General features: G+C 42.8%; 1 protein-coding gene across 1 annotated transcript in view; it reads left to right on the top strand.

The window, feature by feature from the left end:
* Positions 1–207: 207 nt before the first annotated feature.
* MOB3B (MOB kinase activator 3B) overlaps positions 208–26103 on the top strand; it is a 109746-nt gene continuing 83850 nt past the window's right edge. The window contains exon 1 of the mRNA XM_068234589.1: positions 208–359. The gene's annotated coding sequence lies outside the window, so the exon portion shown is untranslated. The remainder of the gene's footprint in view (positions 360–26103) is intronic.

Below are 26103 nucleotides of genomic sequence, written 5' to 3'. Positions count from 1 at the left end.
ATATATATGTGTATTTCCCAATAAATGCTTCTTTAAAAAAAAGTGCAGTTACTACTATGGACTTTAGCATATGACATGTGAGCAACAGAACTATTGTTTCCCATTAGATAGTGTGAAGTTCCAGCAGCCACCGGCAGGGGGAGCAGCTGGAATGCCGCGCTTGGCTTGTTATGCGGTGTATGAATGAAACACCCAGAGGCATAGCATGCGCCTTTAGTTCCTGGGGTTGATCACTTCGTCCGCTGCTGGAGTTTCCGTGCCACTCACATCACGGGGCTCTGTGAACTTTCCCTTCAGCACTTTCACTTTGGATTTGTAGAGTCGTCAGAGGCAGCCGGCATGAAATCCATGGACAGGAGGTAATGCAGAGATCGGGTACACAATGTGCCAGGAGTAATGTGATCAGAGCCCAGGAAAGTTCATTGTGAGTCTCCCTTCCCATGCCTCTCGCGGCTAGCTGGAGCTCAGCACGACCTTGCTGCTGCCAATCAGCTTGTTGTCTCTCCAGGCTGTGTGTCGCAATCTCTCGTGTGCTGCTGCTGTAGGAAAACTAGGATCATTTCCTATGTCGCAGAAAATACTTTGTGGCTACTTTGTAATCTCCAGAGGTAGCAGGTTAAAGTGCTGATCTGTGTGGGAATGATGACATCATAGCTTGAGTTTAGTATGAACAAACTTTATTACATAATTGTCTGCTGTTCCTGACAGTGCTGTGTTTTGGAGATTTGTCTCTGTGAATGTCCTAACTTTTGACACCTTCTAAACTTTGCATACTCTGAGGACACTTTCATCTAACATTTGGGCACCCTTTAGTGCTAAAATATTTGTGAAAAGAACATGCTCCCTGCCACACCTTCCTAAGCAGAAGGCAATTTTTCACGTGCACAGGTGCTGCAGTGGTCACTAGAGGATACTACACATGCACTGTAAGAAGCACCACAATACTTGTTGTAATATTATATTTACCATTGCTCCCAACTGTCCCGCTGGGAACCCTGTCCCGCTGTCCCTCTTTCAGGACTGATGTTACAGATCTATGTAAATATATGTATTTTTCTACTGAAAAAAATGTGTTTAATTGACTCTAAACTTTATTCCCAACCCTTAAATTGATATATTTCTTATTTTCAAGTGTTAATATAAAGGAAAATGAACCAGGATAGAAAGGACTAGTGTGGTTTGAATTATAAGGGCCCAAGGCCGCTAACGCAGTTGTATCCGCTTTTCAGCATCTGTAACATTGATGTGTTGTGGAAAAACGGACACAGCTGCGCACAACTGCATTAGTGGGCTCGGGCCCTAAAACAACATATTTTTTTGTATATCTTGTGGTATGCGTAACTAGGTGTGTGCTGGGGGTGTGGTTAGAGGTGTGACATGGGTGGGGCTTATTTTCTTCTCTTTCTTATCCCAAAACGTCAGGAGGTATATATTTACTTTTACAGCCCAGACAGAAAGAGAGCAGAGTAAGGGCTGGTTCACACGGACGCTTGGCGGCGTTTACCGCCAAGCGTTTGGGACTCATCGGCTAAACGCTCCCATTCAAGTGAATGGGAGCGTTTAGCATTACGTAGTTACCGGTGATTGCGCAAAGGCGGCGTTCCGATCTGAATTTACGTCCCCCTGCAGGGACGAAAAATGCAGATTGCGACGGGAAGCCGATGATCGCCATACGGCCGCCCAATGCCGCCTGCCGTCCGTGTGAACTGGCCCTTATATTCTTAAATAGGCACTGTACTTTCAAATAGGGATAGCTGGGGCTTTAGTATTATTCCATCATAGGCATGTTGGCCACAGCTGTAGAAATTGCTTTCAGATGTTGGTAGCTATATCTAATTATGCTTTAGCTGTACAGTCATGAGGTATGAATGAAGCTCCATGCTTAAATGTTGACAGCTATGCAGCATTCAGGTGGATTTTTCTTAGTTGCTGCGTGATGTGACATCCAGATGTTTTGATGAGATCAGAGGATTCCCATTCCACGTGGAAGACACCTAATCGCTGGGAATACAAGCAGATTAGTCTACAGGGGCTGAGCTAGCTAGCAGCTTATGATCAGCAGAGAGCGGCTTTGTAATTCTATGCTGGGCTTGTGTAGTGAAGCAGTGAAAGGGTCACACAGTGAGAAGAGGACATCTGTGGGGTGGAGGCTGTAGGGGCAGCTATTTAGCTCATGTCTGTGGGGAGCATAATGTGCACAGTGTGCAGATGACATATTTTTTATGCTGGTGTGAAGATTCCAGATGACTTAGAAATAACGTTTTCTACATCATCTGTTCTGCTCAGGGACATTTAAACTTGGCAGGTGATGCTGCTGACATTTATAGTGAAGTCACACAAAGTTCACTATAATAACATTGGATTTTGTAATGATTAGCATGCTTGTTACCGGTAATTATGTCCGGAGAAGAATCTCAGTTGACACAAACCTTTAAAAACTTGTGGGGGGATTTTTAGTGACATCTAATGCTGGGAATACACGGTTCGTTTTTGCCTTCGTTTAAACCTTCGTTTCGATTGTGCCTTTTGTCCTTTTCGATCCCGAAATAATCGGTCATACGGTTAATATCACCACCCACGGTTTCGTTTTTTTTTTCGATTCTGATGGTTTCGTTTTTCCAATGATCGAAGGCTGCAAAGAAACGAAACGAAAATCCCTTTTTACAGGGACGGACTAGCATAAACGAATATATAATCGATCTGAACAGCCATCAAGCCTACCAATGGCTCGATTAGATGGATAAAGAGAGATAATATCAAACATGTTCGATCACTAGTCGTTCGTTTTTGGGGTCTATTAATCGAAACTATAATGAGATTATGACTATTTTCACATACGTTTTCAACACTCGATTCGTTTACCGAACGAATCGAAGGTTTAAACGAAGGCAAAAACGAACCGTGTATTCCCAGCATAAGACAGAAAGGAACAGTGACAATTGCTCAGGTCAGTAATCTTAATGGGAAGTCCCTGATGATCTCACAGGTTATCTTCCTGCATTCTGCTGTACAGGTCTTCACATCAGTTATCTGCAGTGGAAATTCCTGTTTTGTTTGGTTTTAAAATTCAAGTGAACAAGGTACTTTTAGTAAATCAGCCCCCCTCCCACCTTCATGCCCACTATGGTTAATTGACAATGCTGTGTGTGTCGCACAAAACTGGAAGTACTGGTTTGAATCATGTCACCGTTGTTAATAAGTAAACTTAAAGTGTCAAAGAGGTCATGCATTTTTGGACATTTTTAGTAGATCGAGCTTTGATTAACGAAAATCTAGCGTCTTCCACCACTAGATACCTGAGAAATGGGCAAACAGACCTGCAGGTGTTATACCGTGCCCAGCTTTTGTAAGCTCTGCCCACTATGCACTGTTTAGTACCTAGTCCATCAGATAAATGCTCCACACTCCCCTGATGTTGACTGTTTGCTAGAATTACTACATTGCACTTCAGATCCAACTTTCTTCTGAAATCAGATTGAGCATCAATTGGAACGACACCACTGCTAACTTTGTACTGCTTACTACAGTACAAATCTATGTTGCAGTCCTCAATTGTGATAATCTATAATTGTTTTGTTTGGTAAAATGTACAACCGTTGAAATTAGAGAAGCTGCTACACTACTAAATGCAGATCTGATAGTATCTAATACCAGGGGCTTCCTCCAGGCTGACCGTTCCCTCGCCGTCCTTCTGCGCCGCCTGGACCCTCCACAATTTGCGCCGGAAAATCAGACAAAGTCCGGCCGCTTGTGCTCTCGAGCCCTGTTCAGTAATAATAATGCACATGCGCAGAATGCTCCTGGCCACAGGAGTGCAATGGGGCTTAGTGCCACCAGGCCACGCATGCACTGAACACCCCGGACTGGAGGACTTTCCAGGACAAATTGCGGAGGAGGATAAAGGCGGCATAGAAGAACAGCAATGGAGTGATCAGCCTGGATGGGGCTGAAGGAAGCCCCTGGTATGTATAATTTTTTTTCTTTTATACCATCTTAGGTTTGCTTTGAGATGGTTCTTCTCAGGGTTCTAGTGATCTTGGCACTGGTGATAGATGGCTGTTGATATGCCTGGAGGGGAGTTTCAGGGAATATCTTTCTCAGTCTCTGATTCTTGTGTAAAATAGGATGAAGATCTTATGCAGTCTTTAAGATTTCCTGGTGTGGGTTGTAGGTGACCATCAGTTGGACCCGGCTCTCTTCCTGGTCTTGCTTGTAAGTGGCCATGTTTTGTACTACAATGCATAGTCACTGGTGTGTGGCCAGCCACTAGTGTGTGATACTACATGTGCCTCATTCACTGCAGTGTATTATACCACAGTAAAATCAGCTCTGCCACATTTTCATATGATATAAGTACAGCTGAAGCATGACACACTAGGGTGAGGACTCTGCCCTTGCAAGCTTACAATCTAGAATAATATTCACATTTTGCTAATGCAAACATTGCAGGAATTAAAGTAAACCTGAGACGGGGGATATAAAAAAATGTATACATAACTGGGTCTTCCTCCAGCCCCCTACGGCCTGATCGCTCTCTTGCTGCTGTCCCCCGCTGCCTGCAACCTCCGCAATTTGCCCTACAAAAGTCCTCCGACCCGGGGCATACTGTGCAGGTGCAGTCGGATGTGCGTTCTCCCCCATCTCATTTCCATGGCCAGGAGCGTTCTGTACTTGCGCAGTAGTACTGCACAGGTGCAGAACACTCCTGGCCATGGGAGCGAGATGGGGGAGAACGCACATCCGACTGCACCTGCAGAGTATTCTGTTATGGCTCTGGCTGCTCCCCTTGCCCGTCTCCTGTTGACATCTGTCAGCCGGGGACACACGCAATGCTAATATTCAATCAAATCTCTGCAGAAATTGATATCAAGGAGTTATTAATAAGTTGCTTGGTCTTATGTTAAACTTTATCTAGCAAAAAAGTAGCAATATATCTTGTACTTTCCATGTTGTCTTATAGAATATTGTATCTTATGTACAATATGAAAAAGAGTATCCTGTTCTAATTCTGTGCATCGTATTATTTATCCATATCCCCCAGCAATACATGGTTCCACATTCTACAAGTGAGGTAATTTAGGGATTTTTCAGCATGAACAATGGTATAGCTGCCAAAGCTAATTGGACAATCCACAGTCAAGACTTCCTTAAACTGACACACAGTTACAGTAAAGAAGTGAATATATTATTGCTGCAGGCAGGTTTTTTTTAAAGAGGAATATCATTTTTTTCTAGTGATCTACAAAATGCTCACAGAAGAAATAAATTAAGTTTGATGTGGATGTGTTTAAATGTAGAATGTAGTTGTGAACTCCTATAATGCTAGGTACACACAAAACAATTTTCTGACAGATTTACTGTCAGATCGATTATTTCCAAAAGGTCCGATCTGATTTCTGATCAATTTTCCGAAGAAATTAATGGAGAATTGATCAAAAATCAGATTGGACCTGTTGGAAATAATCGATCTGATAGAAAATTGTATTGTGTGTATCTAGCATTACATGGTAGTAGCTTATAGAGATCACACCAGATGCCAATTAATCCATTGTATCTCCTGGAATGAGCATCCGGAAGCATATACTGCTCCAAGTTACTCTGTTGGATTGGTTAGAAGAGGTATTCCTTTCACAACCAGACATCCGTGCTTCCACAATAAGGTGGCCATACATCTAGCGATATATGGACAGATCGACCAAGAGACAGATCTCTCTCTAAACTAATCTGATCAGAGAGAGATCTGTTTGCTCCCCATAAACTGGAGGCCAAATTCTGATCCATTTCAGCATGACATCTCTTGGGAATCGGCCTTGTGACGTTGCCTGCACTGCTATCCCCCAAATGTTAATGCCCCACGGGGCCCATGCATTCAGATCTCCCCTGCTCCAGCTGCCTCGACTGTCCAGATGCTCTGGGTCTCATCCAGGTTCTGAATGAGTACCCCATGTGGTTGATGTGTATAGCATGTGTGTGTGATGTCACATGGGGGGGGGGGCCACATTAACATTTGGGGGGGACAGAGGCCAGGGGTTTCGTCACTTTTGTCAGTCATTGTGATATTGAACACCGTTACCACTAAACACCTGTCGGTCTGAGATCTTTCTATCATGCTTGATCGATACATTCAACCGTTTTTGTTTTTTTTGTGTGAAAATTTTCATTCTGGACAATAAATGTTTGAAAAACTATACATAGTTAGTAACTGATGCCATTTCATTGTTTGTGTGGTGGCAGACACCTGCGAGTCTGTTGTGCATTAGGTGACTACAGGTGACAAAAGATTGTACAAAGTGACGAGGAATTACTGAATATACAGTCAGGTCCGTAACAATTATAACATTTTTGGGGCTATACACAACCACAGTGGTTTTGAAATGAAACAAACATGATGTGCTTTAACTGCAGACTGTCAGATTTAATTTGAGGGTATTTACATAAAATTAGGTGAACAGTGTAGGAATTACAACTGTTTGCATTTCCTACACCGTTCAGGGAGCAAAAATAATGGGACAGAATAATAATCATAAATCAAACGTTCACTTTTTAATACTTGGCTTAAAATCCTTTGCAGATAAATACAGCCTGAAGTCTGGAACACATAGACATCACCAGACGCTGGGTTTTATCTCTGATGATGCTCTGCCAGGCCTCTACTGCAACCGTCTTCAGTTCTTGCTTGTTCTTAGGGCATTTTCCCTTCTATTTTTTCTTCAGCAAGTGAAATGCATACTCAATTAGATTCAGGTCAGGTGACTTGGCCATTGCATAACATTCCACTTCTTTCCCTTCAAAAACTCTTTGGTTGCTTTTGCAGCATGCGTTGTGTCATTGTCAATCTGCACTGTGAAACGCCTTCTAATGAGTTCTGAAGCATTTGGCTGAATATGAGCAGATAATATTGCTCAAAACCCTTAATTCTGAATTCATCATGCTGCTTTTGTCAGCAGTCACATTATCAATAAATACAAGAGAACCAGTTCCATTGGAAGCCATACATGCCCACCTCATGACACTACCGCCACCATGCTTCACTGATGAGGTGGTATGCTTAGGATAAGCAGTTTCTTTCCTTCTCCATACTATTCTTTTCCCATCACTCTGGTACAAGTTGATCTTGGTCTTATCTGTCCTTTAGGTCTGTCTGTTGTTCCAGAACTGTGAAGGCTTTTTTAGATGTCATTTGGCAAACTCTAATCTGGCCTTCCTGTTTTTGAGGCTCACAAATGGTTTACATCTTGTGGTGAACCCTCTGTATTCACTCTGGTGAAGTCTTCTCTTGATTGTTGACTTTGCCACACACCTACCTCCTGTTCTTGATCTGGCCAACTGTTGTGGAGGGTGTTTTCTTCACCAGGGAAACATTTCTATGGTCATCACCACAGCTGTTGTCCATGGTCTTCCACGCCTAATGTTTTTGCTATTTTTCTAATGGGTTTGGTATGTTTTTTTTCAGCCTAATGATGGCTTGCTTCACTGATAGTGAAAACTCTTTTGGATCTCATCTTGAGAGTTGAAAGCAACAGATTCCAAATGCAAATAGCACATTTGAAATTAACTCTGGACCTTTTATCTGCTCATTGTAATTGTGATAATGAGGGAATAACACACACCTGGCCATGGAACAACTGAGCAGCCAATTGTCCCATTGATTTTTCTCCCTTAACAAGTGGGAGGCACATATGCAAACCGTTGTAATTCCTACACCGTTCACCTGATTTGGAAGTAAATACCCTCAAATTAAGCTGACAGTCTGCAGTCGTTTCATTTCAAATGCATTGTAATTGCGTATAGAGCCAAACATTTTAGAATTGTGTTGATGTCCCAATATTTATGGACCTGACTGTAACTTAGTTTCCAACTGTCATAGACCATATTATGCACGGGTATTGGTTAGGAGCTGGAGCCCCACACTGGCTCAGTTTCACCACTTAAGTACCAGCGGTCTCTGCCCCCTTAAGGACCAGAGACCGCTGGTACAGAAACGGTGGAATCCCGACGAATCGCCACACATACCTGCCATCACCGCTGCACGTCGGGAACCTGTGCCACCCACTCTGCCATCTCTATGACGGCAGAGTTCCTGTGAGTCGGTCAGGAGCCGCTTTCATTGGCTCCTTACCCTGTCTTTCAATGGAAGCCAATGAGAGTTGCCTACATTGAATGACAGGGCCATGAGCCAATGAGATTGGCTCCCGACCCGCTCACAGGGCTCTGCCATCATAGAGACAGAGCGAGTGAGCTACGGCTGGGAATCAGCTGCAGGAGCGACAAAAATGGCAGATGCGCGCAGCGGCGGTGAGTTGAAATCTACACCCTGGCAGCCAGATAGCCATCAAAACAGGGTGTAGATTGCAACTACGGCGGTCCTTAAGTAGTTAATTTAGCATGCCAGGGCTGATATTCATACAGAAATTAAGAAAGAAACCCAAAAAGCAGCACCACCCAGTTTGGTAGGTTTGAAAAATATTTACATATGATCTTTATTGTACATGATCAGTCAAAATAACAAAACAGACTTCATGATTGTTCATTGTTTAAAAAGTTCCCCATAAAACCTAATGCCAGTTAATGCACCGTTTGCAAGTAATTAGTAAATTCTGCACCTTCTATTCAATCTTGAAATGACCATCACTGAGAGTTCAAATAATGAGCTCCTAGATGGGTGAACTAGAATTCAGTATAGTACATAAGTAGTGAGAAATAATCTCCGCCACAATTTGCATAATAAAACAACAGAGTGATAGAACAGAGTAGGGACACCAAGAACCAAATATAGCGTTGTTTGTACTGGTAGTAGAAATGAAGTATGATAGCGTAATAAGCTATACTCACAAAGCAGGGTTACCTCAAAGGGAACCACTGTATAGGCAGGTGGGGAGATTAGACCTGACCTCACTCAGGATTAAGAAGTCACTCTCTAGATGAGGATAAAAGGGGGTAACACCCCTCCACCAGGGGTGGAGTTGATATAGCGTAATATGGATACAGAGGCGACCAAAAGGATGAAAGCATCTAAAAAGTTTAAAACATGAGGCGTCAGTGGTGGACTCGCCTCCTCCAAGCAGGAACAAAAATTGCCAATGTGTTTGTCAAATACAACAAGTTTATTTACATACTCCGGGGGACAATGCAATGCGTTTTGCAGGCTTAATCCCGCTTCATCAGGCAATAACAACGGAGCAATAGCATATGTTTTCAGAAGAGCCAGGCGCCTCTGTGAGTGTAGCAGAGTGATAATACAGCGTTGAATACCAAATACCATGTTCAAAAATATAGAGAAAAACCTGTTCTAAATAAAAGTGCCAGTGCTAAACAAACTTTTCAAGTTGCCCATGAAGCAGTGCATAGTGAAGGAAATACTTAGCCCAGACAAATGAGAGGGGCTGTGCAGGCAACAGCGTGGTGCAAGAATGGACGGAGTACTCTCCAAACGGACCCACTAGTTCCACAGGCTGCTTGTCGGACTATCTTCTCGCCGTACTTGCACCTGCACAAGGATGTTGTGCCTGTACATTGTCTGAAGCGCGGCCTCCCTGTGCAGGTGCAAGTACGGCCTGTGCAGCAGCGCAAAGCCGCTTGTGCACGGAGGAAAAAGCAATGCATGAGCTGCTCCATGCCACTGCACAACTGGGGCTATACATGCATCTGCACAGTGGACAGGAGTGCAGCTGCAAGAACATATTCCGACAAGCTCCTGTTCGGAGTGTCCCATCGATGGATCAGTCTGGTCCTGGAGGATGGAGGAAGCCTGTTGGATATTCAGTCTTCCCTCTACTGAGGTAAGCATCGAACATTTTTCTTTTTTTTTTCTCACAGGTACAGGTACTCTTTAAAGACTCAGACATTAGTAAAGTGAATGAGATATGGATCTTTTGTTGGTTTGAGAAATAGGATTTCTGTGGACACCGTAATTTTTCATATTAAAAAATGTCATGACGTTTTTTGAACAGCTGAAAGGTGACGATAGATACTGTTTCTCTAGCTTTCAACTAAATTGTCTGTTAAAGTAATATTTAGATCATCCAGCTCAACACATGATTGAAATACACTGCAGTGCTATCAATGCCTCTATTCATCCACTCCCAGGCTTGTCAGAATAGAAGCACTGTGGGAGGGGCCACAGGAGCTCCAATATCTGTCAGTACATCTTAGCTGGAAAGAGAAATGAAGTAAATATAAATATGCATACTGTAAAAGTACAAGAAAAGTATTATAAAACGGAATAATTATTTCTTACAGGCGATGGCATGAATATTTAAGCTTTTATCTGTGACTCTTAATAATGTCCTATGCTGAGCCCAGAAGGATATGGGCACCTATCCAGACAGCTCACATCTGTATGCTTATGTAGGGAGAACCTTAGTTCCTGAAAGCAGCAGATTTTAATGTGTGAGATCATCAGCCGAACAAAGGCATGCTTTCATCGGTTTTATACAAAAGACTGGTTGCATAAGTATACAGTTAATTTTGTGTGGTATCATTGCATTTTTATTTTCCTAAAGTTCAGCAAAGTACAAAAACTGTTGTGGTATATAGCAAATTTAAAACAGAGATGTGTAAAAAGGTATGGGCAGTGAGTTCACATACAGTATTATTGGGCAGTGCAGGGGACATAGTGTGAACACACCCTGAGTCATAAAGGATACGAAAGGTGAATTCTAAATGTGTCGTGTGTTCATGAGTGCTGATACTCACCGTGCCCCCTTTGTTTTCCGTCACGCTGCATTCAGCTATAAAAGGCCCGTTATTGGCCTACTTGTGCATGCAAAGCAGGGCTGTGGAGTCGGAGCAATTTTGGGTGCCTGGAGTCGGAGTCGGGAAAAAATGCACCGACTCCTATTGAATTTGTAACTCTAATTAAAATAGAAAATATGATAAAATGTTCTATTTCTCAGATAATAGTCATTAAAAATAATGTATATATACAGTAATAGCTGTGCTCAGTCCACAAAAATTAAATAAACCAATCAAAATTAGTTACTTGTGCTGCTTCAATAAAGCAGTCCCCGTATTTTTTAAGTCAGATATACCTATCTGATTGTGACTGTACAGTATATATGATGTGTACACAGGAATCTCTTATATATACTAAATAACGTCTATGCTCTAAGAATAAAGCCTGATGTGTAGCCATGTCACTAATAGAGATGGTCAATGAGATGGAAATAATTCTGCGTTGATGCTGGTTTATGCAAATGTATGCACTCTCTTTGCTCATGAAATCAAATAATTTGATATGTTGTTAAAATTTGGTTTGGTGACTACAAATTAATGGGTACCTGAGACGGATGAAAAGAAAAGTGTTATACATACCTGGGGCTTCTTCCAGCCCCCTTCAGGCTAATCAGTCCCTCGCTGTCCACCTCCACCAACTGGATCTTCTGCTATGAGTCCTTGTAATTCAGCCAGGTCTGGCTACTTGCCGCTTCCACAGCCAGGAGCATTCTGCACCTGCGCAATAGTGCTGCACAGGTGTAGTACGCTCCCGGCGGCGGAGTGTGTGCATTCGCACTACACCAGACTGGCTCAAGTACCTGGACTCATAACAGAAGATCCAGGTGGTGGAGGAGGACAGCGAGGGACTGATTAGCCTGAAGGGGGCTGGAGGAAGCCCCAGGTATGTATAAAACTTTAATTTCATCTGTCTCAGGTTTACTTTGTTACACAGTAGTACTATACTCTACATATGCACTCTCCACAGAGCTGCAGGGAATCTCCTCATTCCCCTGCAGAGTACCTGCACATCATTCTTACATGTACCCACGGTTACATTGCCTAGGGCCTGGTAGATGTTCTTTGTTCCGGTTTGTACCTTTTACAAGTACTCTTACCAAGGACTAGTTTTAGTCTAAAGGGAATAAATATTGCAGTCTCCATATTCTTCTCACTTCAGCTGTCTTGTAAAATTCCTAAGCGTTGGCAGTTAAGAGACGAATTTCACGTTACATACTGTTAATCAGCAAAATTGTAATATGCAAATTAGAGGAGTCGGTGGAATCCTAAACTGAGGCGTCGGAGTCGGTGGATTTTTGGACCGACTCCACAGCCCTGATGCAAAGTATGTCCACTCCCCCCCCCCCCCCCCCCCCCCTTTGGGTGTGCTCCCCAAGCTCTGCCTTCCCAGTGAACGCCCTCCTAGCTCCTGCATTTCTGGTGCATGCACTACTGTCCAGACCGCAGTACAATGGGGGTGGATCGGACATATAACACAGGAGCTAGAGGAGCACACGTGCTCCTGAAACAAGCATGCGGCTAATCTAGTCAGACTTCAGTGAAAACACCTGATTGGCATGCTGGTTCAGGGTCAATGGCTAGAGTTTTAGAGGCAGAGGCACAGCAGGACAACCAGGCAATGTGCATGATATAAAAGGAAATACATATGTCAGCCTCCATATCCCTCTTAGTTCAGGTGTGCTTTAAACCGTGACCTCAAAATCTTAGGCTAGGTTCATACTAGAGGCAAAAAGAGTCCAATTCATGGACCAACATACTGGTCAGACATGTCATAGATGGCATGCTATCTATGACATGTCAGATGCAATGGAAGCAACCAATGGTATGGGAACAAAGTGGGCATGCTTTGGTTAGTTACAGCACATCTACTGTCAATGTGCATGGCAAAGCCAGAATAGTGTAGACCTAGCCTTAGCCCTTCACATAGTAGTCAATAATTACTGCACTACTTCTGCAATAGATGACAATTGTTAATGGCTGCACTGTAAAATATACAGTACAAGTACAAAAAATGTATAAGCTACACATACATACCCACAGGTAACACCTGGTTGGCTGCAATAAGTACACTTCTATGGCAAAATAGATATTGACCAGCTGGCTTTGTCATCCACATCATTGATAGCTAACGTAACCCATTTAAATGCTAATCTTAATCAATGTCCTTTTAAGTCATATAGATCCTATTGATGAAGTGACACATATTTAGTTAAATGAACATTTAAATGTAGCTAGCCTGTATATGTTGTTGTAATATAAGGCTATCTCTGTAGAAATTGATACACAAATCTTTATAACTTGGCCTTTAGCATTGAAAAATGTCACCCCGCACTATATGAAATGTATTAGTACTAAGTATATTTGTGTATGTATTTAGTACATTAGTTGATGTGTTGTATGATATTATATGTGATATACCCCCTACCATGCAATGCAGCCATGCAGAGAAAGCACATTACAAGAAAAATCCATGTGACATGACATTAGCATCTTTCCGTGTCCCAGCTGTGCATCTTTCATGGGGACTAATGAAAGACAGACTTTCAGGCCTATTACCAGAGGCTTAATGAAGTGCGGAATATGTCGAAATTGTTGAAATGATTCCATGGCTAGTTATTCTTTAACTTCTGCTGACCTCTGCACTGCACAGAATTACCATAGTTTTATGAAGCAAGATTACACAGCCGTAAGCCCTAAGGTACATGTGTTTGAAGAGAAACTTCCTATGCATTATAAATCCTGAACAAATATTTTTTGTATTAATGTTATAAAGTAAATAACGGTAATAGTGGATCCAAGTATAGTTGGCAATTATGTTAATTAAGTTAACCACTTGCCGACCGCCCCCAGCCGATGGGCGGCAGCAAAGACTGGGCCTAAACGACCGCAATACGCCCATCGGCGGAGGTGGCGGCAGGCGTGGTTATGCGGCGATCGCGTCATTCGTGACACGATCAGCCGCCGGCGACTGGCTCCGCTCCCTCGCGCTGTAACCCGCCGGCCGTTCGGAAGCGCCGGCGGGCTACTAGCACCCGGATCGCCGCATGTACTTAGTATTATAGGCTTTGTAATGTATACAAAGCCTATTATACTGGCTGCCTCCTGCCCTGGTGGTCCCAGTGTCCGAGGGACCACCAGGGCAGGCTGCAGCCACCCTAGTCTGCACCAAGCACACTGATCCTGCCACCCCCAGACCCCTGTTTGCACCCAATCACCCCCCTAATCACCCATCAATCACTCCCTGTCACTATCTGTCAACACTTTTTAACCCTAAACTGCCCCCTGCTCCCTCCTGATCAACCCCCCACCCCTCAGATTCTCCCCAGACCCCCCCCTCCTGTGTTCTGTATGCATCTATCCCCCCTGATCACCTGTCAATCACCCATCAATCACCCCCTGTCACTGCCACCCTTCAGCCCCTAACCTGCCCCTTGCGGGCAATCTGATCACCCACCCACACCAATAGATCGCCCGCAGATCCGACATCAGATCACCTCCCAAGTGCAGTGTTTACATCTGTTCTCTACTCTAAACACCCACTAATTACCCATCAATCACCCCCTATCACCGCCTGTCACTGTTACCCATCAGATCAGACCCTAATCTGCCCCTTGCGGGCACCCAATCACATGCCTACATGCTCAGACCCCTCCCCCCTTATCAATTCGCCAGTGCAGTATTTACATCTGTTCTTCCCTGTAATAACCCACTGATCACCTGTCAATCACCCATCAATCAGCCCCTGTCACTGCCACCCATCAATCAGCCCCTAACCTGCCCCTTGTGGGCAATCTGATCACCCACCCACACCAATAGTTTGCCCGCAGGTCCGACATCAGATCACCTCCCAACTGCAGTGTTTACATCTGTTCTCTCCTCTAAACACCCACTAATTGCCCATCAATCACCCCCTATCACCACCTGTCACTGTTACCCATCAGAATAGACCCTAATCTGCCCCTTGCGGGCAATCTGATCACCCACCCACACCATCAGATTGCCCCAGACCTACCCTCAGATCACCTCCAAAGTGCATTGTTTACATCTGTTCTGCCATCTAATCACCCACTGATCACCCATCAATCAGCCCCTGTCACTGATACCCATCAGATTAAACCCCTATCTGCCCCTAGGGCACCCAATCACCCGCCCACACCCTCAGAATGCCCTCAGACCCCAGCCCTGATCACCTCGCCAGTGCATTGCTTGCATCTATTTCCCCCCTCTAACCACCCCCTGAGACACCCATCAATCACCTCCTGTCACCCCCCCCCCTAGCACTCCTATCCATCAGATCAGGCCCAATAAAACCTGTCATCTAAGAGGCCACCCTGCTTATGACCGGTTCCACAAAATTTGCCCCCTCATAGACCACCTGTCATCAAAATTTGCAGATGCTTATACCCCTGAACAGTCATTTTGAGAAATTTGGTTTCCCGACTACTCACGGTTTTGGGCCCGTAAAATGCCAGGGCAGTATAGGAACCCCACAAGTGACCCCATTTTAGAAAAAAGACACCCCAAGGTATTCTGTTAGGTGTATGACGAGTTCATAGAAGATTTTATTTTTTGTCAACAGTTAGCGGAAATTGATTTTTATTGTTTTTTTTTTCACAAAGTGTCATTTTTCACTAACTTGTGACAAAAAATAAAATCTTCTATGAACTCACCATACACCTAATGGAATACCTTGGGGTGTCTTCTTTCTAAAATGGGGTCACTTGTGGGGTTCCTATACTGCCCTGGCATTTTAGGGGCCCTAAACCGTGAGGAGTAGTCTAGAACCTAGGTTCTCAACGTGTGGTACGCGTACCCCAGGGGGTACTTCTAATGGTTCTAGGGGGTACTCAGGCTTGATATACTTAGCCAAGAACAACACATTTAGAGTTTTAGAAAATGATAAATCTTATTTTAAACAACCCCAAATTAGTATTTTAGCTAATTAAAAGCAATAGTAAAGGCTTGGAAATGGTTTAGAACCAATTATAATGTACTACAATTAAATATATATTTGTCAAGGGGTACTTTGTGATAATGTTTACTATGCTAGGGGGTACTTGGTGAGTACAGGGTTTTAAAAGGGGGTACATACCGATAAAATGTTGAGAAACACTGAACAAATGCCTCAAAATGACCTGTGAATAGGACGTTGGGCCCCTTAGCGCACCTAGGCTGCAAAAAAGTGTCACACATGTGGTATCGCCGTACTCAGGAGAAGTAGTATAATGTGTTTTGTGGTGTATTTTTACACATACCCATGCTGGGTGGGAGAAATCTCTATAAATGGACAATTGTGTGTAAAAAAAATCAAAAATGTGTCATTTACAGAGATATTTCCCCCACCCAGCATGGTTATATGTAAAAATACACCACAAAACACATTATACTACTTCTCCTGAGTACGGCGATACCACATGTGTGACACTTTTTTGCACCCTAACTGCGCTAAGGGGCCCAAAGTCCAATGAGTACCTTTAGGATTTCAAGGGTCATTTTGCGGCATTTGGTTTCCAGACTACTCCTCACGGTTTAGGGCCCCTAAAATGCCAGGGCAGTATAGGAACCCCACAAGTGACCCCATTTTAGAAAGAAGACACCCCAAGGTATTCTGTTAGGTGTATGATGAGTTCATAGAAGATTTTATTTTTTGTCACAAGTTAGCGGAAATTGATCTGTATTGTTTGTTTTTTTCACAAAGTGTCATTTTCCGCTAACTTGTGACAAAAAAAAATCTTCTATGAACTCACCATACTCCTAATAGAATACCTTGGGGTGTCTTCTTTCTAAAATGGGGTCACTTGTAGGGTTCCTATACTACCCTGGCATTTTAGGGGCCCTAAACCGTGAGCAGTAGTCTAGAATCCAAATGCCTCAAAATGACCTGTGAATAGGACGTTAGGCCCCTTAGCGCACCTAGGTTGCAAAAAAGTGTCACACTTGTGGTATCGCCGTACTCAGAAGAAGTAGTATAATGTGTTTTGGGGTGTATTTTTATACATACCCATGCTGGGTGGGAGAAATCTCTCTGTAAATGGACAATTGTGTGTAAAAAAAAATCAAACAATTGTCATTTACAGAGATATTTCTCCCACCCAGCATCTGTATGTGTAAAAATACACCACAAAACACATTATACTACTTCTCCTGAGTACGGCGGTACCACATGTGTAGTACCAGTTAGCGGAAAATTACACTTTGTGAAAAAACACAATTTAAAATCAATTTCCGCTAACTTGTGACAAAAAAAAATCTTCTATGAACTCACCATACTCCTAACGGAATACCTTGGGGTGTCTTCTTTCTAAAATGGGGTCATTTGTGGGGTTCCTATACTGCCCTGGCATTTTAGGGGCCCTAAACCGTGAGGAGTAGTCTTGAAACCAAATGTCGCAAAATGGCCTGTGAAATCCTAAAGGTACTCATTGGACTTTGGGCCCCTTAGCACAGTTAGGGTGCAAAAAAGTGCCACACGTGGTGTTGCCGTACTCAGGAGAAGTAGTATAATGTGTTTTGGGGTGTATTTTTACACATACCCATGCTGAGTGGGAGAAATATCTCTGTAAATAGACAATTGTGTGTAAAAAAAATAAATAAAAAAAAAATTGTCATTTACGGAGATATTTCTCCCACCCAGCATGGGTATGTGTAAAAATACACCCCAAAACACATTATACTACTTCTCCTGAGTACGGCAATACCACATGTGTGGTACTTTTTTGCAGCCTAACTGCGCTAAGGGGCCCAAAGTCCAATGAGCATCTTTAGGCTTTACAGGGGTGCTTACAATTAGGCACCCCCCAAAATGCCAGGACAGTGAACACACCCCACAAATGACCCCATTTTGGAAAGTAGACACTTCAAGGTATTCAGAGAGGAGCATAGTGAGTCCGTGGCAGATTTCATTTTTTTTGTCGCAAGTTAGAAGAAATGGAAACCTTTTTTTTTTTTGTCACAAAGTGTCATTTTCCGCTAACTTGTGACAAAAAAAAAATTTTTCTATGAACTCACCATGCCTCTCACTGAATACTTTGGGATGTCTTCTTTCCAAAATGGGGTCATTTGGGGGTATTTATACTATCCTGGAATTTTAGCACCTCATGAAACATGACCGGTGGTCAGAAAGTCAGAGATGCTTCAAAATGGGAAAATTCACTTTTGGCACCATAGTTTGTAAACGCTATAACTTTTACCCAATCCAATAAATATACACTGAATGGTTTTTTTTTTTATCAAAGACATGTAGCAGAATAACTTTCGTGCTCAAATGTATAGGAAATTTTACTTTATTTGAAAAATGTCAGCACAGAAAGTTAAAGTCATTTATTTTTACAAAATTCATGTCTTTTTTGATGAATATAATAATAAAAACTAAAAATTTGCAGCAGCAATCAAATAGCACCAAAAGAAAGCTGTATTAGTGACAAGAAAAGGAGGTAAAATTCATTTAGGTGGTAGGTTGTATGACCGAGCAATAAACTGTGAAAGCTGCAGTGGTCTGAATGGAAAAAAAGGCTCTGGTCCTTAAGGGGCGAAAAGACTGTGGTCCTCAAGTGGTTAACATAAAACTGAAGTGAGGTATATAAAAAAAAAAAAAAGTTGATACTTATGGAGAGGCAAGGCTCTGGATCCTATAGAGTAGAGCTGTCCAACTGGCGGCCCCCAGGCCACACTCACTTGCCTGGACTATTTATTTATTTATTTATTTTTTGTGTCAGGCCCCCTCCTCTGGAAGGCCCGCCTTTTGTTTGTGCTTGGCTCCACCCCCAAATCCAGTAGATTCATGCTCTGCCCCCTCCACTATGTGCCCAGAAAATATTTTGAATTTTCAAATCACAGAAAAAACACATAGCGGCACCATTGCCATGGGTTTTTTTTTCCTGCTCTCCTATACTTTGTATAGGAGGCCAATCGCACTGAAAAAGCAGCAGTCACGATGATTGCGATTAAAGGGGAACTGAAGTAAAAGGTATACAGAGGCTGCCATATTTATTTCCTTTTAATCAATACCAGTTGCCTGGCAGTCCTGCTGGTCTATTTCTCTGTAGTAGTATCTGAACACCAGAAACAAGCATGCAGCTAGTCTTGTCAGATCTGACTTTAAAGTCTGAAACACCTGATCTGCTGCATGCTTGTTCAGGGGCTATGGCTTATAGCATTAGAGGCAGAGGATCAGCAGGGCTGCCAGGCAACTGGTATTGCTTAAAAGGAAATAAACATGGCAGCCTCCATATACCTCTCTCTTCAGTTCCCTTTTAAGGAAAGCGCATTAAAGTAAACATTCCCGCATAGTTTCCATTAGTTCAAAGTGTACCTAGTATTTTGCAAAACGTACTCGGGATATAGCTCTGCCATCCTCTACAAAAAGCAGATTGCGCCTGTTTTGCAGATCGCAACAGCACCGTGATTAACGTGTAAATGTATTGTTTTTCTAATAGCGCAATCGCCACAATTTTTTCTGCATTTGCACTCCTGCACCCGACAGTTCATGGCGCAGTCACGATGAGTGAAAGTTGAAGGAATCGTGATTGCATTGCAGCATGATTTTGCATGCAATCGCGCTTCCTAGTGGAAAAGCACTCGCTGGTCCGGTTTCCACTAGGAGCCACGGCCGTTTCCGATTCAGCTGAAGCACCCATTCTGATGCGGAGGCACGGCTTAGATACTCGGCTGCAGAAATCTGCAGCATGTTGTCCAGGTTTGCACCACAGTGCGATCTGGATGGCAAGTCACTGAAGATATGGGCGGCATTTCCCTGCGCAGCTCGCATGCGAGGAAACTCTGCATATCTGTATACAGTGGAAAGGGGCCCTATGAGGCTGGGCAGTTGTCTACAATGAGAACTTCCTTTCAGTGAAATCAGGCTTCCTTTACTGATTAACAGAGCACTTGCTGTAGGTTTGTGCTCACAACAGCAACAACATAAACATGACTTTAGTCCTGGAACCCACTAGGAGCGCTTTTCTGAGCGCTTTGTGATTTGAAAAGCTTTTGCTAATGTAATGTAATGCAATGGGTGTGATTCCACTTGAGCGTTGTGATTTTATAAAAAATCCCCAATAGCATTGCATTAGCAAGAAGAGCTTTTTCAAATCACTAGCGCTTAGAAAAGGCTGCTAGTGGGTTTGAGCCCGCACTAGCATTGCAACAGCTCTCACTATGATAAGCTATGATCCAAATGAGAATTGCAAAGTTGTATTAAGTAGTAACAGTTGCTATTTGATAAATACAGGGCAGGTTTTCAGGAACCTTCATTTGGGTCTTAGTAAATTAGTGTGTTGAAATCTCTCTGACAGTCAAGTAATTCTGACTGCAAATAAACAGAACTATGAATAGCAACTTTGGGTTGGCCTTTGCATGTAACCACTGTGTTCTTCCCTGCCTTATTACATACTCCCATTTATTTAATGTTGCTGCCTAATTCTTTGATGAAAAAAAATCAAGATGAGAAGATTAAAAATAATGCTATTTTAGGAGCAGCTATTTACCAAACCACACGCATCTCATGATTTTCCATCAAACAATATTAGTTCTTTGCAGTCTCCACACAAGATAATAGTTCGAGCTTTTAAAGCCAGGAGAAACTGAAGATTATGTTGGGCTTGGGGAAATTCTGCATGTAAAATTACAGATATTCTAGTATTGGCAATGTCTCGCATCTATTTTAACTCAGAGCTTTTAACCTCCCTGGTAGTATGCTTTATTTGCAGATTTTAGGGTCTGCTTTTAGACCCTAAAACCAGAGAAAAATCACACCACAGAGAGATCTGCAGCAGTCCCTGCACCTCCCTGGGATCCAGCGCTGCAATTCTCCCTCTGTCCTACAGGTGCGCTGTAACCCTATAGTGAGATCCAAAGCCTCCGAAGACCGTATGAAGAATGGCTTCCAGCGTCTGGGTCCCAGGGGAGGTGAGTTGAAACGCTGCCGCTGTCTCCCTATACCTCCCGGCAGGTACCCAGAGTCGAGCTCGGGATTACAGCTCCTGGCTGCTTTTTTTCCACCCTGAGCTTGACTCAGGGTTACTGCCAGGAAGGTTAAATGTATGCTGTCCAGGGACAGCGATGCTAACATCCAAGAATACACTTGCAGTGTAAATGTTTTGGAGCTGCAGTGTACCCCTTCCTCAAAGTAATATGCCATTTATCAGCTGGACACATGCCTGCACACAAAGACATGCATGTTGTTATTGGATCTATTGCCTGCTAGATCCATGCAGCAGTGCACTCGTCATCACGTGATTACTGATAATACAGTAACACTTGTACTTTATTTTGTGTTATCTTTTACAGTCTGTGATAGCTAACAATGGTGTCCACGTCATGTATCTTTCACACCCTGGAGGAGATTGAAGCAATCCTCCTTCCATCTCGTAGCCATAATGGCTTTGGCTGTTATAAACCAGCCATCTTATTCGTGATCTGAAGAAACTTAAAAAGAGACACATCAATTTAATCCTTGATTATTATAGGGCCAGGAAGATTCCTGAAGGCACAGGAAAGAACTGTGGATGTTTGTATCTGCTGGATATGCTGTTAATACTCTTGAGGGATGTATTTCTTAATTAGATTAAAACTGCAACAGAAATCAATAGACTGGTGTGCAGGCATAACTTTGTTCAGTTTTTTTTAGTAAAACTGAAGCTAGGAAAAAAGTCAGTTACTTACCTATGGAGAGGGAAGCCTCTAGATCCTCTAGAACCTTCTCAATCCTCTCTGTGTCTTCCAGTGCTGTCAACCCCGTTGAACATGCTATATCAATTGGTTGAATAAGCCTTCGGGGAGCCTCAGAAGACTTTAGAAGCACTTGTGTCCCCGAGAGCTCCTGAAGTGGAGTGGGTTCATGCTGCCCATGTGCAGTATGGAGCTGCCTGACTTCAGAAGCTCTCAGGGGCACAAGTGCTCCTAAAGTCTTCTGAGGGCTCACGGTGCCAGCAAACTTAAATGGGGGGGGGGGGAGCGATGGAACGAAGATACCAAGAGGGGATAGGGAATGCTCTAGAGTCCAGAGCCTTTCAACTCCATAGGTAAGTATCTGACTTTTTTCACCTTTGCTTTATCGCTATTCCTGTCTATGCGGGTGTATCCACTAAATTGCGTTAAGCAGAAGTAGCTGCGTAAAGTCTTGCTCACAATGAGTGGAGCGGAATGTATTGCATGTTCTGTTTTGCATTCTGCTCTCCTTATCGTGCGGTAAAACTTTGCACCTGTAATTTTGCTCAAAGTAGTTTGGCATACACCTCTAGGTGTGTTTTTTTTCTTCAACAGCTGTAACGAAAAGGGCATTCTTAATACAATTACAAACTATCTTTTACTGCATTGATCTGGAACAATTTTAACTGAAGTGTTTTTTTCCCATTGCTAATGGAGCAACAGCAATACCTGATTCTTTTGGCTGACATTCTTTGACTCTTCCTTATTGTTCGCCTATCATACTTGTGTTAGTAGCACACGTAAGTCTTCAACCACATGTATTCAAAACATCCACAGTGAAATTACGTTGCTCAGAGCTGCGAGTTGTCACGACTTGTTTTGTTTTCCTGAAAATCAAATGTTAAAGCATGTCTGCTGTAGGAAGATAATCTGTGCACTGGAGAAGGAAGGAAATTGCAGAGAAACCATACATTGATAGGCTAGAACCATTATGGAGATCCATCCACCCACCATGATCATGCATTGATGGTTATACAGCGCAGAGCCATGTGTACATAGGATAATCTTATTACATTCCAACACGGTAGAGAGAAATATGAACATTGTCATTGCTGCCCACGTATGGAAATTCCTGTTTTCTGACAGCCCATGTCTTCAACAAACCGGAGCCTGAAAACCGTGCTTTCCTTAATTTCAAGTCAGCAGCAAAGACTGATAGTTATCTGCCAGTTTCTGTTAGAAATGGCTGCCTGAAAGTGCTGGGTGAACCAGATGGGCAAGCTGCTTATGTTGCTGCCCAACTAGCAAGCTACTGTTCATGGGTTCACGAACACGCAAATCCTGGGGATTTTCTTCTAACCCGCAGAATAACTGTGCTAGCCTTCTGCTCAGCCATCACCACCCCCATCCCTTCTCCTGGCTCACCATACTGATCCTTGCAGATGTTTTTCACTCCCAGCCAGCCTGTCCATCACCTCTTCTCAGATTTTCACCCTCTCCCCTGCTTTTTTACCCTATAGCTGTGCTGACATTGCCGCCCCTAGAGCATAGAGAGCTAGATTTACAGGCAAGATGGACACTCCCATTTAGCGCTCTATGCTCTGGAGGCAGTGGCACCAGTATGGTTCCAGCTCCAGGATGTTCATCCTTGTTGCTTTTTCCAACTGGGGCCAAATGTACTTCAGAAAATTAATGGATGGGACAGAAAACACATTTTTTTAATTGGATGGGACAGGCACAGAATCTCAAGATCAAATCAAGAGAAAATTGTGATACCGTATATGTAAAATTGTACTGTTAGACACATGAGTGTTTAAATAATAATTTGCTTTCTTCTTGATGATAAAGGTTTACAAGGTTTCAGACGACGTGTTGGGGCATTCACATTGGCAATGACATGACAGGATGGCCAACAGGGTAGAGTGTCAGCTTCCTGGCCAGGAGATTCGCTTTGTTCCCAAAAGCTGCAACCATCTTAATATACAATAGAATCTCGTTATAGTAAACTTCTGGCACTAGTAAACTCAGTTACTAGGTCCTGAAAATTTGCCTGTATGAATATACACTGTACAATGTATGACCAATTCTAATATACTAAATTGTGAAATAGTAAACTACTTGGCCAGGTCACTTAACGAAAACTTGTAACCAAAAAAGTGCCCCTGGGGGGTAGTTTACTTTATACTTTAAAAGCACATTTAAAACAACAACAAAAAACATAGTTTATGCTATGTGTCCAAATCCGCAGTTGACCGAATGTAAATCATTTATCCATGTTTCACCATGTTACATACAGGACTCAACTTACAAACAAATTCATCTTACAAACAAATTTAACTTGAAAACAAACACCCAGAATGGAGCCTGTTTGTAAGTAGGGGACCACCTGTATGTACATTTTTATCAAGCCTTGGTTTGTATAATGTTTCGTGATTGTGTATTAGTTTGTGAGAAAACTTTTCTTGTGGTTGGATTATTTTCAAACTCATGACTACTGTGTAATATTTATAGTCTGGCAATAGCCAATAAATAACATATGGGAAAGCTCTGTGCAGTAAATTGTAAGGATATTAGGATTTATTGAGTAGTTTAATGATTATCTAAATGCATGAAGCCCCAGGCTGTGTAATTTATGAAGGTCAGTGAAGATGATTTGTAACATGCTTAATACTCTAGTTAGTTGCAGGTAGCAACATTTTCCTTCTAATAGTGCAGTGATCTGCAAACTTGGCTCTCCAGCTGTTAAGGAACTACAAGTCCCACGATGCATTTGCCTTTATGAATCATGACTGTGGCTGTCAGACTCCCGCAATGCATTGTGGGACTTGTAGTTCCTTAACATCTGGTGAGCCAAGTTTGCAGATCACTGTAATAGTCCAACGATAACACTTAGGCCTGAGGCCCACTAGAGCCAGCGATTCCTAAAGTGCTAGGTTAATGAAAGTCAATGGAGGTGATGCCACAGTAGCGATTGTGATATATTAAGTATAGGGTCCTAGTAAAATTGCCTTTTAATCGCCGTACAAAGCAATTTTGCAGCAAAATCACCAAACATTGCTCCTGAAAACGCTGCAAAATTTGCTACAAAATCACGAATTGCAATTTTGATTGCAATTTGTGATTTCTAGTGAGCCCCAACCCTTCATGTGGAGTCAGACAGTGACGGAAGCAAGTGAACAAGCCCACTGTTAATTTCTCTGAGGTTCTTCTGAGCTGACAACAACTTAGAACATCTGTAACCAGTCCTGGGCAGGTTTTTATTTTGAAGTCACTGCTATTAGGAGGTAAACATTTGCATCATAAACTAGGTCATATCAGGATATTGTGAGGATTAATAAAAGGATATAGAATTGTGTTTATGGTATTGCAGGTACATGCACACACCCATGTGTGGCATGCAAACTAAAAGAAAATTAAAAAAAAGTCCAGTCTAGATTTGCTGAGTTCCTCGTGTTCTTTGGTGCTTTCCATTGTTTTCTAGCTCAGGAGAAACTTAACAAATCATTCCTACGATGGCAGTACATAATGACACAAAATTGAGGGCTATGAACTGACACATGCTATCAGTATAATCTGGTGCTAAAGGCGTTTCTCTGCTCAGTCAATTTTCGTAGTATGGTCCCAGGTTAGAATCTTAGCCAGTACACAAAGCGCATTCATCTTATGTTTGTGTGGGCTTTCTCTAGGTACTCGCGTTTCCTTCCACATCCCAAAAAGCACACTAACCAGTACTCTGACCAGCTTCTCTGTCCCTGCTGAAGAGATGCGCCCCCTGAGCATGATGCTGCCACCACCATATTTGACAGTGGGGATGGTGTGTTCAGAGTGATGTGCAGTGTTAGTTTTCTGCCACACATAGCGTTTTGCATTTTGGCCAAAAAGTTCCATTTTGGTCTCATCTGACCAGAGCACCTTCTTCCACATGGTTGCTGTGTCCCCCACATGGCTTGTGGCAAACTGCAAACAGGACTTCTTATGCTTTCTTTCTTCTTGCCACTCTTCCATAAACAACTTTGTACAGTGCATGACTAATAGTTGTCCTATGGACAGAGTCTCTCACCTGAGCTGTAGATCTCTGCAGCTCGTACAGAGTCACCATGGGCCTCTTGACTGCATTTCTGATCAGCCCTTTCCTTGTTCGGCCTGTGAGTTTAGGTGGATGGCCTTGTCTTGGTAGGTTTACAGTTGTGCCATACTCCTTCCATTTCTGAATGATCGCTTGAACAGTGCTCTGTGGGATGTTCAAGGCTTTGGAAATCTTTTTGTAGCCTAAGCCTGCTTTAAATTTCTCAATAACTTGATCCCTGATCTGTCTTGTGTGTTCTTTGGACTTCACGGTGTTGTTGCTCCCAATATTCTCTTAGACAACCTCTGAGGCCCTCACAGAGCAGCTGTATTTGTACTGACATTAGATTACACACAGGTGCACTCTATTTAGTCATTAGCACTCATCAGGCAATGTCTATAGGCAACTGACTGCACTCAGATCAAAGGGGGCCGAATAATTATGCACACACCACTTTGAAGTTATTTATTTGTAAAAAATGTTTGGAATCGTGTATGATTTTCGTTCCACTTCTCATGTGTACACCACTTTGTGTTGGTCTTTCATGTGGAATTCCAATAAAATTGATTCATGTTTGTGGCAGTAATATGACAAAATGTGGAAAACTTCAAGGGGGCCGAATACTTTTGCAACCCAGTGTGTGTGCGTGCGTGCGT

This window comes from Hyperolius riggenbachi, chromosome 1 (genome assembly GCF_040937935.1).
Source record: "Hyperolius riggenbachi isolate aHypRig1 chromosome 1, aHypRig1.pri, whole genome shotgun sequence".
Taxonomy (NCBI): domain Eukaryota; kingdom Metazoa; phylum Chordata; class Amphibia; order Anura; family Hyperoliidae; genus Hyperolius; species Hyperolius riggenbachi.
Note: the sequence above shows the minus strand (reverse complement) of the source record. Positions and strands in the feature narration are given on the sequence as shown.